This window comes from Lynx rufus, unplaced genomic scaffold (genome assembly GCF_022079265.1).
Source record: "Lynx rufus isolate CCGP_SWC_20201006 ecotype Redwood Valley unplaced genomic scaffold, mLynRuf1.p SCAF_9, whole genome shotgun sequence".
In the NCBI taxonomy this organism is placed as follows: domain Eukaryota; kingdom Metazoa; phylum Chordata; class Mammalia; order Carnivora; family Felidae; genus Lynx; species Lynx rufus.
In genome coordinates, this window is record NW_025814897.1 from 80939974 (window position 1) to 80951783 (window position 11810).

General features: G+C 36.1%; 1 pseudogene; it reads left to right on the top strand.

Moving 5' to 3' along the window:
* Window positions 1-8376: 8376 nt before the first annotated feature.
* LOC124504833 (RNA transcription, translation and transport factor protein-like) lies at window positions 8377-9346 on the top strand (annotated as a pseudogene).
* The last annotated feature ends 2464 nt before the right edge of the window (window positions 9347-11810 follow it).

The following is an 11810-nucleotide window of genomic DNA, read 5'->3' on the forward strand; positions in this document are numbered from 1 at the left end:
TTATTATTATTCTTTTAAAATATGTGCTAAGCAAGCTAACTTGAGTAATAAAAGGAATAAAATTCATTATTGTTTAAAAATAAATAAACTGGCATCCAGGTTTCTATTTCACTCTTGGATCCAACTTCATCAGACAGCATTTGAGTTCCACATATTATGTTCACAGACTATACACTTAGTTTAAAAAATAATGACACTGTGATTTAAAAAGTATCTGGAAAACATAGGAGTACACAATTATCTGTTATAGAAAAATAAGAATTTCAACTCACTCCTGAATTCTCCAAGTTTTTAATATTAGGAATTCTACCACAGTCAAAGATTTTACTTTACTAGTAAGTAAATTAGTACTAAGTAATTAAGTATTAGTAAGTACTTACTTTACTAGTAAGTAAAAATCTTTCATCTCAATGAATACATTATTTTACTTTTAGGAGATAACTGTGAATTTTTAAGGATTAACCACTTTTAAAAAGCTTTTTTTTTTTTATGTGTACTTACTTTTGAGAGACAGACAGAGTGTAAGCAGGGGAGGAGCAAGAGAGAGGGAGACACAGAGTCCAAAGCAGGCTCCAGGCATTGGGCTGCAGCACAGAGCCTGAGGCAGGGACCAAAGTTATGAACTGAGAGATCATGACCTGAGCCTCAACCAACTAAGCCATGCAGCTGCCCCAAGGATCAACCACTTTTGAATGAGAACCAGTTGGTTCTGTATGAAACCACAAATAGACTCTAACTCTGACTTGCACATTCCACGCTGAGAATGTACTATGGCTATGAAGCAATTCATTACAGGAAAGCTGATGAGCATAAAGATTTTTTTGTTTGTTTGTTTGTTTAGAAATTTTGTCTATTTGATCTTTTTCCTGGTGCATATATATATATATATATATATATATATATATATATGTGTGTGTTTTATTTATTTATTTATTTATTTATTTATTTATTTATTTATTTATTTATGTTTGAGAAAGAGAGAGTGTGAATAGGGAGAAGCAGAGAGAGAGAATCCCAAGCAGATTCTGCAATGTCTGCACAGAGCCCGACACGGAGCTGGATCTCAAGAATTGTGAGATCATGACCTGAATCAAAATCAAGTGTCAGATGCTTAACCAAATGAGCCACCTAGGTACCCCCACCATAATTCTTATTTTGTTGAAAGAACAATTCTTATGTTCTCATTCTGAAGCTGATAGAAAAAATTCCAAAATTTGAGTTTGATTTCAGAAATTATTTTCTGAACATATGAACATAATCCCAACTCATAGTCTTATTAGCACTGTAATTTGGCATGTCCAGAAAATTCTGCTGTAGTTGGCCATGCAAACCCAGTGAGAATAATCACAATTTACACACGACAATGGCTACTGGGAAGTCATACATGAGTTAGTAAGAGTAATAGATTATTTAAATCCCCACCACCACAATGACAGAGTATGAAAAAAAAAAATCAGTAAAACATACAAAAAATTAAAAAAAAAACCCTGTGGCAACAGTGAAATAAATATACTTTAAAGCAGTGTACAATTTCATAAATACTCCAATGTGATTTACATGATCACAGACCTCAAGAGATTTTATGTTATTTTTTTAATTTAATAGAATAAGAATGTATTTGATCACATTTTTCATGTCCCTCAGGACAATATATTTTTGTTAATTTAACTCTATAATTGTCATCTTTGCAAAAAAACACAGTTCTATATTAGAAAACTAGATATACATTATGAACATAGATAAATTTTATTTGAATATCCATTTGGTGATTCAAACAGCATTTCCACCTTCTGATTGAGGTTTTTAATTGCTTTATATTGGCTTGCTCACATGTTAACAATACAGGTCATGCCTTTTAATTAGGTCTATGATTTCTATATGAAGTACATCCAGAAACTGGAAGATTCTGAAAACACTATAGACAAATGAAAGCACACCAAGTGGGGGACATTTGGTCCTGTTGGGGATGGCATTTCTGGCCACCAATTGTCTCCTTGTGGCTTTCAGTAAGATATGATGTTTGAAAGATGATTTTAAAATGGACAGTTCGTCTATACTTGCTATTTAGTACCAAACTTTTTTTTTGTTTTTTCCTTTTTACGCACAAGCATTCACTGTCATCTTTCTTTGAAGAAATTACTGTGCCCATGTTGTGTTGCCCTATGGAGACCAGTGAAGGAGGGGTGGGGAGCGAGAATGTGCACAGGCCAAAGATCTAATTTTTTTATCTCACTACCAAGAAAAGGGGATGAGCTCCTGACCTAAGCCTGCTTAATCATATATTCCCTTCCTGGAATTAAATCTTGAAACAGAAGCATGTAAAGATGAAAAAAAAAATTAGGGTCCCTTATATTCAGCTATACTACCATAGCCAGACATATTTTTTTATAGAAACCATTTTGTAATTTCTGCTTCCTAGGTTTCTGGAGTTGATTTTGCTTAAATTTTTCTCCAGCCTTTATGTTGATTCTGTGAGGTTCCAATATCCTTCTCATAAAGTCATTTTGAAGAAGTTTCCCTCCCCCCCAAAAGCTTGTTTCTGTAGCTAGCGTATTAAGACAATGATAGAGAATTTTTGCTGCCCCAGAATTGGCAACTAACACAAACAACTGAAAATAGTGTCCACAAGAACCCACATTATAAAGAGACCTGCCAACATTTGGCATTATACATTTTCCTCTGGGTTTAAGGAAAAACGAACTATCATTCTATAATTAACCAAACTTCACTGCTTATGCCTTATGGATGTTTTTAAGAGTAGAGGAGAGGAAAGAACAACAAAAGTTGACAGTGTCTTTGACCTGTGCCCAGATCAAAGTTCATGGCAAAAAGATCTTTTCTTCATTGTTGGTAGTGTCCAACTTCACAAAGTGACATAAAAGGGTACTCAAAAAGGATCATTCATGGATATTGGGGATCTACTTTCATAGCCCCACATGAGGAAGCAAAAAAGGTTAAGATTAAGAGGAAACTAAGAGTATAACATCAACATCTCACCTGGAGATGACAAGAAGTGTGTGGTTTTGGTAAGGATAGCAATAGAGGCAACTACTGTTCTTGGAATGGGTCATATATGATGCCAGGAACCAGGGCAGGCCCAAATGCTACTTTAAAGAAGAAAAGCAAACTCATCATCTATGCTGAGACCATGACATTAGAATAGATCTGAGAAGGACCACAGCAATTGTTCTGCAGCCCATCACTAGCATGTGATGAATTGCATAAGGTGTCTTCTGTTTTCCCTATTCTTTCTTCCCCAAACAAGGAAAATCTAGTCCAAAGGAGGGGAGACATTGCCTCAGACCCAGGCCCTATACACACCTACAAACCAAGGTGGTAGGCATGAAATGAAAAATAAAGTGAACTCATTCTTTAAAATCCTCAAAGCTTGGGGCACTTAAGTCATTAGAGCATGTGACTCTTGTTGATTAAAGGGTCTTGGATTTGAGCCCCACGTTGGGTGCAGAGTTTACTTAGAAAAATAAATGGAGAGTTTACTTAGAAAAAAATAAATAAGATGTACAATCCCCCAGGGCAGCTGGGTGGCTTAGTTGGTTGAACATCTAACTCTTAATTTCTGCTCAAGTCATGATCCCAGGGTTCTGGGATTAAACCCTGCATCAGGTTCTGCCTTGAGCATGGAGCCTGCTTAATATTTTTTCTCTCTCTCTCTCCCTCTGCCCCTCTCCCCTGTTCATGTGCTCTCTCTCTCTCCCTCTCTCTCTCTCTCTCTCTAAAAAGAAAAAAAAAAAAAGTAAAATCGCCAAAGCCCTATAGCAATAGGGAAGAGTTAGAAAGACAAATTTCAATTTTCTATGAGATTGGAGTTTTGGATTTTAATGCAATAAAGATAAAAATATAGTCTCTGCCCGGAATATTTTTAAAGAGTAAAAGAATTCAACAAAACATAGTTGAGCAGTAACAATTGTTTAGAAAATTATACACCACTTTAATAGAATCCCAACTGATACACTCTTTGACAGGCATTCAGGCCACAAGAATGATATTTCTTAAAAAAAATTATCATTTGTTTCTGTTGCCTACAGGACAAGCACAATGTTCTTTAAAATCTTTCTTAGCCTGACCTGTCTACACTTACAATACTTATCCTAAGATCCATTGTGCAACTTTTTATTACCCAGACATACTGACTTTAATGATGCTTTTGCCTTACACATACCTTTCTTTGGACATAATAGATATAAATTGTAAATCTAAAAAAAAAAAAAAAAGATTCTGCCTTGGTTAAATTGAAATATTCTGTAGGTTATATTGGTTTTTGAAGTCTTAAAAAGAATTTGTTTATAATTTTAAGAGTTTTATTTATATTCTAAAATAGGCATAGATCATTATCTAAGAGGACCAAAAAAACCCTAAAATACTAAATTTGTTCACAAGATTCTCAACATCATAACCTTATTTTTCTTTCCACTGTCTTTCCTGACACTGTGAGCTGTTATCTGTTGAAATTACACACAAAAAATGTTTACTTCAAAGTTAAGTATATCAACCAGTGATTTCTGGTTTCAAATCATTTCCTAGTAAACTTAACTACTGTGACCTTTAAAAAATATATTTAATATATTTAATATCATGTTAACCCATAGAGACTGTGATCTACAGATTTTTATTGTTAAATCTTGTTAAATCTTGAAGCATCATTCCAAACTAGAGATTTAATAAATACTAGACAGAAATTTGTGAATGTTTTTGTTCTGTTTACTGGATTATAAGCAGTAAATAGCCTTCATAGCAAATATTCATGGCAAATATTGAGCAGGGAAATATTGCTATTTCTAACCTTTCAAAACATGGAAATGGAAAGACACAAATGCCAAAGTAAAATGAAGATTTTTATTAAATTGAACTGGAGAAAAGGAAGAATTGATTTGTATTTAATGCTACCTAATAAGGAAATTAACTTCTGGGTTTGATCTTTGTTTCTAAAGTATGTTTACCTGCAGTTAAATTCTAGCTAACTAGTATATCACCGGAGTTAATTATCCACCAATCATTTAAGAGGATTAACAAGCCAGGGACATATAAATTTATTTCCATAATCAAGCTGAATTGAAGGTAAATGGTGAAGGAAAATAAAATATCTAGGACATGTGGATCAGGAATAATAGGAATATTAGCAACTGTGTACACACAGAGGAAACAAAAAAGATTCTCAAGAGGATATATATATATATATATATATATATATATATATATATACACACCCTGCCAATGGGAGAATTGGAACTCAGGCTTTGCTCCCTTCTCTGAATCTCTGCCCTTTAGTCTGTATAGGGATATAGCACATCTGAACATCCCCTTCCTGCCCAAACATATGATGTATGGTACTGTGGAAAGATATTTGGTCTTTATCCCCAGTTCCTACCACACAATTCCTAAAACCCTTGAATTTTTTTGAGTGATTGGATGAAAAGAGAGTTTTTGTTCTAATGAGGCAGGTCTCTGATAGGTGGGGCCCCTAGACAGCTTCAGGATGGGGACTGCTCTCAAGAAAGAGGAAGTCACGATCCAAGAGTTGGACTTTCAGCCCTTCCCCTGACCTCCAGAGAGAGGAGAGAAATTAGGGACTGGAAGTTTCGTTAATCACCAGCCACCACTGATTCAATCAAGCATGGTTATGTAATGAAACCTCCTTTAAAAAAATAATAACAACAGGGTTCAGAGACCTTCTGAGTGGTGAGCATGTCGAGATGCTGGAAGAGTGGCACAGAAGCTCCCTGCATTCCCTGCATACCTTGTCCTGCATACCATCTCTTCCATATGACTATGCCTGACTTGTATCCTTCATAATAAACCAGTAAATGTGTGTTTCACTGTGTTCTATGAGTCTTTCTAACAAATTATGGAACCTAGGGAAGGGGTTACAGAAACCTTCAATTTGTAGTCAGCAGTGTCGGTGGCCTGGGTACTTCTATTTATAGCCAGCATCTTGAAGTGAGAGCAGTCTTATGGGACTGAGCCTTTTAACTTATGGGGTCTGACTCTGACTCTGGGCACTTAGTATCAGAATTGAGCTGAATTGAATTGTTGGACACTCAGTATCAGAGAATCAAAGAATTTAAGAATTGATAAATAGGTGGTTAGTGTAAAAAAATACCACAAACTATGAGTTTTATACTAAGGAAAATATTTTACATGTTTCTCGACTTCTCAGTCACAGACAGCAACTGTCCTTGGAATACACAGGAGGCCCACCTCACTACCACCACCTACGTATTTTAGAATATACGTGAAGAGGAAGGGGATTTGAATTTTAGGGGTTTGTTTTCTCTTTGGGCCATTTTATTGGAAGATTTCCATGAGGGAACTAATTTTAATCCTGTCAATAATACCAGGTTGTATTTTATTATATTTCATTATGTGGGGAATTAAACACGAGATCCAGAAAAACTGAGGAAATACATAACCAAGACTAATGGAGTTGTGATTTGGACTTGGATATGTCTATTGACAGTGTAGTAAAAGAACGTGTGTGGTAACATAGTGGAGCATCCCCCTTCTGCTTCAGAAATTGTCCTAAGACACAGAACATTGAAAAACATTCCTTTATCTATAAAACTCATTTACTCGTGGTTGTAAATGTCGTTACCTGTTATACTTCAATTGAAAAGGGGATCTGATTTGATAAACCCAAGGATAGAAAAAAGGTCATTCATTATCCGCTTCAGATAAAGGACAAAAATAGTACAGGGAGACCCTGTACCCCAGTCCCAAGGAAGGTGTGTCAGTTTCAGCTTCAGTGAGGGAGTCTAACTGTACATTGTAGTACGTGTGTTGTATCAGTCAGATAGGAGAGCTACCTGCATGAATTTACACTCCTTCATAACATTCCTTCATCACTTAAACATTTTCAGAAAGAGGCATCTTAATTATGACCAAATTAAATTACACTGTAGAGTAGTCAAATGGGTAGGGAGACTCCTGACTTAAATATACTATTTGTCAATTATGGTACTAATGTCTAATGACTACGGCAATCATCTGCCTTGGAAAATAACTGGGAAATTCAAAAAGATTAATAATTCAAGATTTATCTTCATTTTTTTATGCCAGAATCCCTTTCTCTGCTTCTTTGCATATAACTCACTCTTACTTACCTGGTCCCTTGATGTATATTTTCTTATAAACAGCACAAGTGACAAAGCTTTAAGGTGAATATCTGTTATTTATTTTATGTATTTCAGGAGAATTATAGCCTATCTGTCTTTTAAAATGCAATTTTGAGGGAACTGCAACATATTTTGTTTCTTGATTTTTTCCTTTCAAGTGCTACTTTTCCATAGTTTTGCCTTTTTCATCTCATTAGTCATTTTGACCATAGTCAATAAAGCAACTCTGGACAAGGAGCATCATGGAAACCCTACACAAGTTCTGGAGAGTTTTCTTCTTTGTATCCCAGTCATCTATCAAATATGGAACCATCTTGCAATGATGTGCCACCCACCTTAATAGATGCACTAGTGCTGTAAACAAAAATGCCAAATTAAACTGTTTTTTTTTACTCTTGTAACCAACTAGTAACTAAGCACTAATATATACTCAATTAAAAATGAACAAAGGCAAACATTACACACACTAAGGATATATTCACTATTTATCCTATCAAAGAATCATTTATTAAAACAACCTCACATTTATAATATTAAAATTAAAAAAAATAGCAACAATTATAGTACCCATTGCAAAAAGTTGTAATAAAACTGAAGTGTAGATAGAGTACTACTGATATTGTAAAGTTGTGTAAATTTTTCAAAAAGCAACAAAGTACTATATGGCAGTAGTCAGAAAACCATTTCCCCGTACATTTTATTATACGCTTGTAACTCAATAGAACTCAAAACAGTTAACGCACAGAGATGTTCATAAATGTGTTTAATCTGTTGTTAAAAGGGAAGAAAACTGACTGGAAGCAGTTGCAGTACACATTGTATACTACAGCACCATTACGTACTCACTAAATACATAAGTATTATGAAGGCTAAAGGGACTAAAGGTACCATTTTGGATATATCATGTTTAAAATGTTACAAAATAGGAGTGCCTGGGTGGTTCAGGTGGTTAAGCGTCCGACTTCAGCTCAGGTCATGATGTCACAGTTTGTGGGTTTGAGCCCCGTGTCGGGCTCTGTGCTGACAGCTCGGAGCCTGGAGCCTGCTTCGGATTCTGTGTCTCCCTCTCTCTCTGCCCCTCTCCTGCTCGTGCTCTGTCTCTGTCTCTGTCTCTCTCTCATAAATAAACACTAATTTTTTTTTTAATGTTACAAAATAGTTCTTGCTGCATCGCCGGTGCCTGTGCCACCCGCTTCTCCTGGCCTCTCTTCTCCCAGCCACAGCCTGGGAGACCAGAGTGGGGACTATGTTCTGATGCAAGCTGATGGCCCTCAACTACTGCAACCCTGATGGCTTCAATTGTAGCAATGAAATAAAATTTAGAAAATTTACTGTCTGACTTGAAGACCAGAATATCAGACACTACCAGATTGAAGACAGGTAATTAAAGAAACATCCACAGCAGTGACTGGCTTTTTTTTTTTTTAATGTTTATTCATGTATTTTGAGAGAGGGAGAGAGTGTGAGAGAGGGAGCGCACATGCACACGAACAAGGGAGGGACACAGAGAGAGGGAGGGAGAATCCCAAGCAGGCTCCATGTGGTCAGTACAGAGCCCAATGTGGGTCTGGAACTCACAAACCCTGAGATCATGACCTGAGGCGAAACCAAAAGTCCAATCCTTAACCACTAAGCCACCCAGGAACCCCCAGCCCAAGTTCTTTAAAAAGTACTACAGAGATGTTAACTGTCTTTTCAAGATTCAAGATCAACAGGAAGCCACTGACTGGTTTCTTGGTTTAGCTGTTAGACTTGAACATTGAGATAATGCTGAAAATACAAGGACTTACTACCTGATAATACAAAACATGCTGACAATGCAGCAAAAAATGCAGAGCCATTGATCAGTTTGGATGTAAATAGTCCTAATTTTAAGGCTGGTGTAAAGGCTTTGGCTAACCGTCAAATTCACTGTCATGATGATTACCTGCTAATGCTTAAGGCAATTCACATTGTGGTCCAGGAGTACCTGAGGCAGGATGCAGCTGCTAAAACAAATGAAACAAAAGAGGATTTGCCTGTTGCTTTACACAAACATATTCTTGGGTTTGACAGAGGAAATGCAGTTCTTAATGAAGCTGCTCAAAAATCTTGGATTGTTCCATATGGGAGAGATCAGGGAGCTACAGACAAAAATTAATGAAGCCATCGTAGCTGTTCAGGCAATTATTGCTGATCCAAAGACAGAACACAGACTGGGAAAAGTTGGAAGATGAACATTTTAGGATTTCAGCTTCTCACCTACTTAGCATAATTGGGAAGCATGTACTCTCTGGCTTGTGTTTGGAAATCAAATGTCACGTTTTCAAAGGAAGAATCCTAGAAAATTGACTATGTTCTGGACATTTACTACCATCACCTTTTCTTTAATAAAGTTCAGGAAAGTGGAAAAAAATATAATGTTACAAAATAGTAAAATATATACATATATACATAAAATAGTATAGCATAGATACATAAAAGGATGTAATTATACAATGATTGCATCTATAGAGGCTTACCATGAAGCAGACACTGTTCTGAGCCCTCTACATAGATTATCACAATAAATCCTTACAACACTTCGTGGATGTCGATAATATTTTGTCCCTGTTTATCACTTGCTAGCTATCATAGCTGTTACTGTCATGATCCGAACTAAGCCAATTTCATTTTCACAACTGTTGGGTACTTTTTTGTGGACATTGATGACTTCTTATGATTATATTTCTTTGTCAACACAGACTCACTACCATATGGTACATTTTAACAAGATTTATATTTCAGCCTGAATTTTGTTGCACATGGAGACATTGGTGAGAAGGTATACACACGTATTCAAATGTATATGCACAGAAGTTACACATCCTCTTTTGGTAAAGCAGGTTAAATCTCAGTGTTCTTTCTTACAGAACATTGAAAAGTCCTTTGAATAGTCCTTTTAGGCAGATACAACACACTGTAATGGCAAGTTTAGCAAATTTACTGGTCTCATCAGGGAGGAATTATCTCTAAGGTATGGATACACAGCATCAACTTTGAGCTCAAACCTAAGAGCTCCACTCTAGTACACAGGGAGTTATTTGGATATTTTTGGCAAAGGTGTCTACAGAATCTTTATAAACAATCCACATACCTTGTCTACCAGAAATTTCTACACAGAAAGTTATAGAATTTCTAATGTCATTTAGTAATTAAGGAAAAGTCAACTTAAGACCATTTAGTCCAAATTGAAGAGTTTTAGTATGTTGCCCTGGAAGATGCATAACTGATTAAAGAGCTTCAAATATTAAGTAATTGCCCCGAAGAACAGATTGGAGCTAACACATACATATATATTACACAACTTATACTAAAGTGTTTTTAAAGCAACACTTTGAAATCTGACTTACTAATTATTTTGATTTACAATTATTACTGTGCAAATGAATGTACAAAACATAATTATAAACCAAATCCTAGGTTGTTGTAGCAGGGAAGAGACAGTATACTGATAACACATAAAGTTAATAGAATACATCATTTTTGCACAGTTTATGGTACTTCTAAATCCCTGCTAAAAGTCTTTTATTACAACTCTAACTCTGGGGGACTATGGATGAGACACTCCAGGTGGCAACTACAGGTATTTTTAGGGAAAACCTTCCTAAGTTTCGGCCTTACACAAAACTGTACAGCATCTCATATAGGCCAGAATAAGTAGAACAATACATATACCTGATGAGCTGTTACAAAGAAATTGGGGTGTCTTGATAAGAGTTGAGGTTACATTACAAAAAATAGCCACTTCCTAGTAAAGTAATGTAAAAGCCAGGCAAGTAATGGATAACTTAGAATTAGGACAAATTTTAGAGGGAAGATTCTGGATGTTATCACCTCCCATCCATTTGCCTTTGCTATACTACATAGGGTTTCACCAATTTCCTCATGAGAAAGCATCTTATACTAACTCTCTCATGAGGAACATACATAAAATACATGTTTGCATTGACTGTAGTTGTAAAATGTGGATCAGTTATTCTCACAGTCCTTTATAGTGATTTTAAATAGTGTTATGTCAAACAATCTCTTCTGTATTTGAAAGATATATACTGAGATTGCTACTCATTATGGGCTAGATGGGTGATGGGTATTAAGAAGGGCACTTGTTATGATGAGCACTGGATGTTGTATGTCAGTGGTGAATCACTCAATTCTACTCCTGAAACCAACACTGCACTGTATGTTTACTAACTAGAATTTAAACAAAAATTTGAAAGAAAAAAATTGCTGTTCGTTAAAGGTATCAGCACTCTAGGGTCTCCAGAGAGACAGAACAATCAGTGTACTCCTTGTACAGTGTTGTTTTATCAACCTTTTTCCACTTTGGCTCTTTCTACTCATGTCCTCTCTTCTCCACTCCCCCTTCTAGAGTTTTAGACTCCTCACCTCATTCCCACTGGGTGGAGGTATAAATGAGGTATTATAAAATCCTGAGTTATCTATGTGCAATATTACAGATTCATTCACCTCTAAGTTCTGTCCCTTCCCTCACACAGCTGTGTGAGGCAATGTGGCCGTACTGGATTACCACTGGACCTCAGCTGTCAGGAGACCACAGCCCATAGCGTGGCCTCACCAGCCTCCATGGCTTCATCTTCTACCTGCTTGCCTCCATCCTTTCCTCCCTGCTCTTAATTCTCAAAGTGGGAAGAAGGTAGA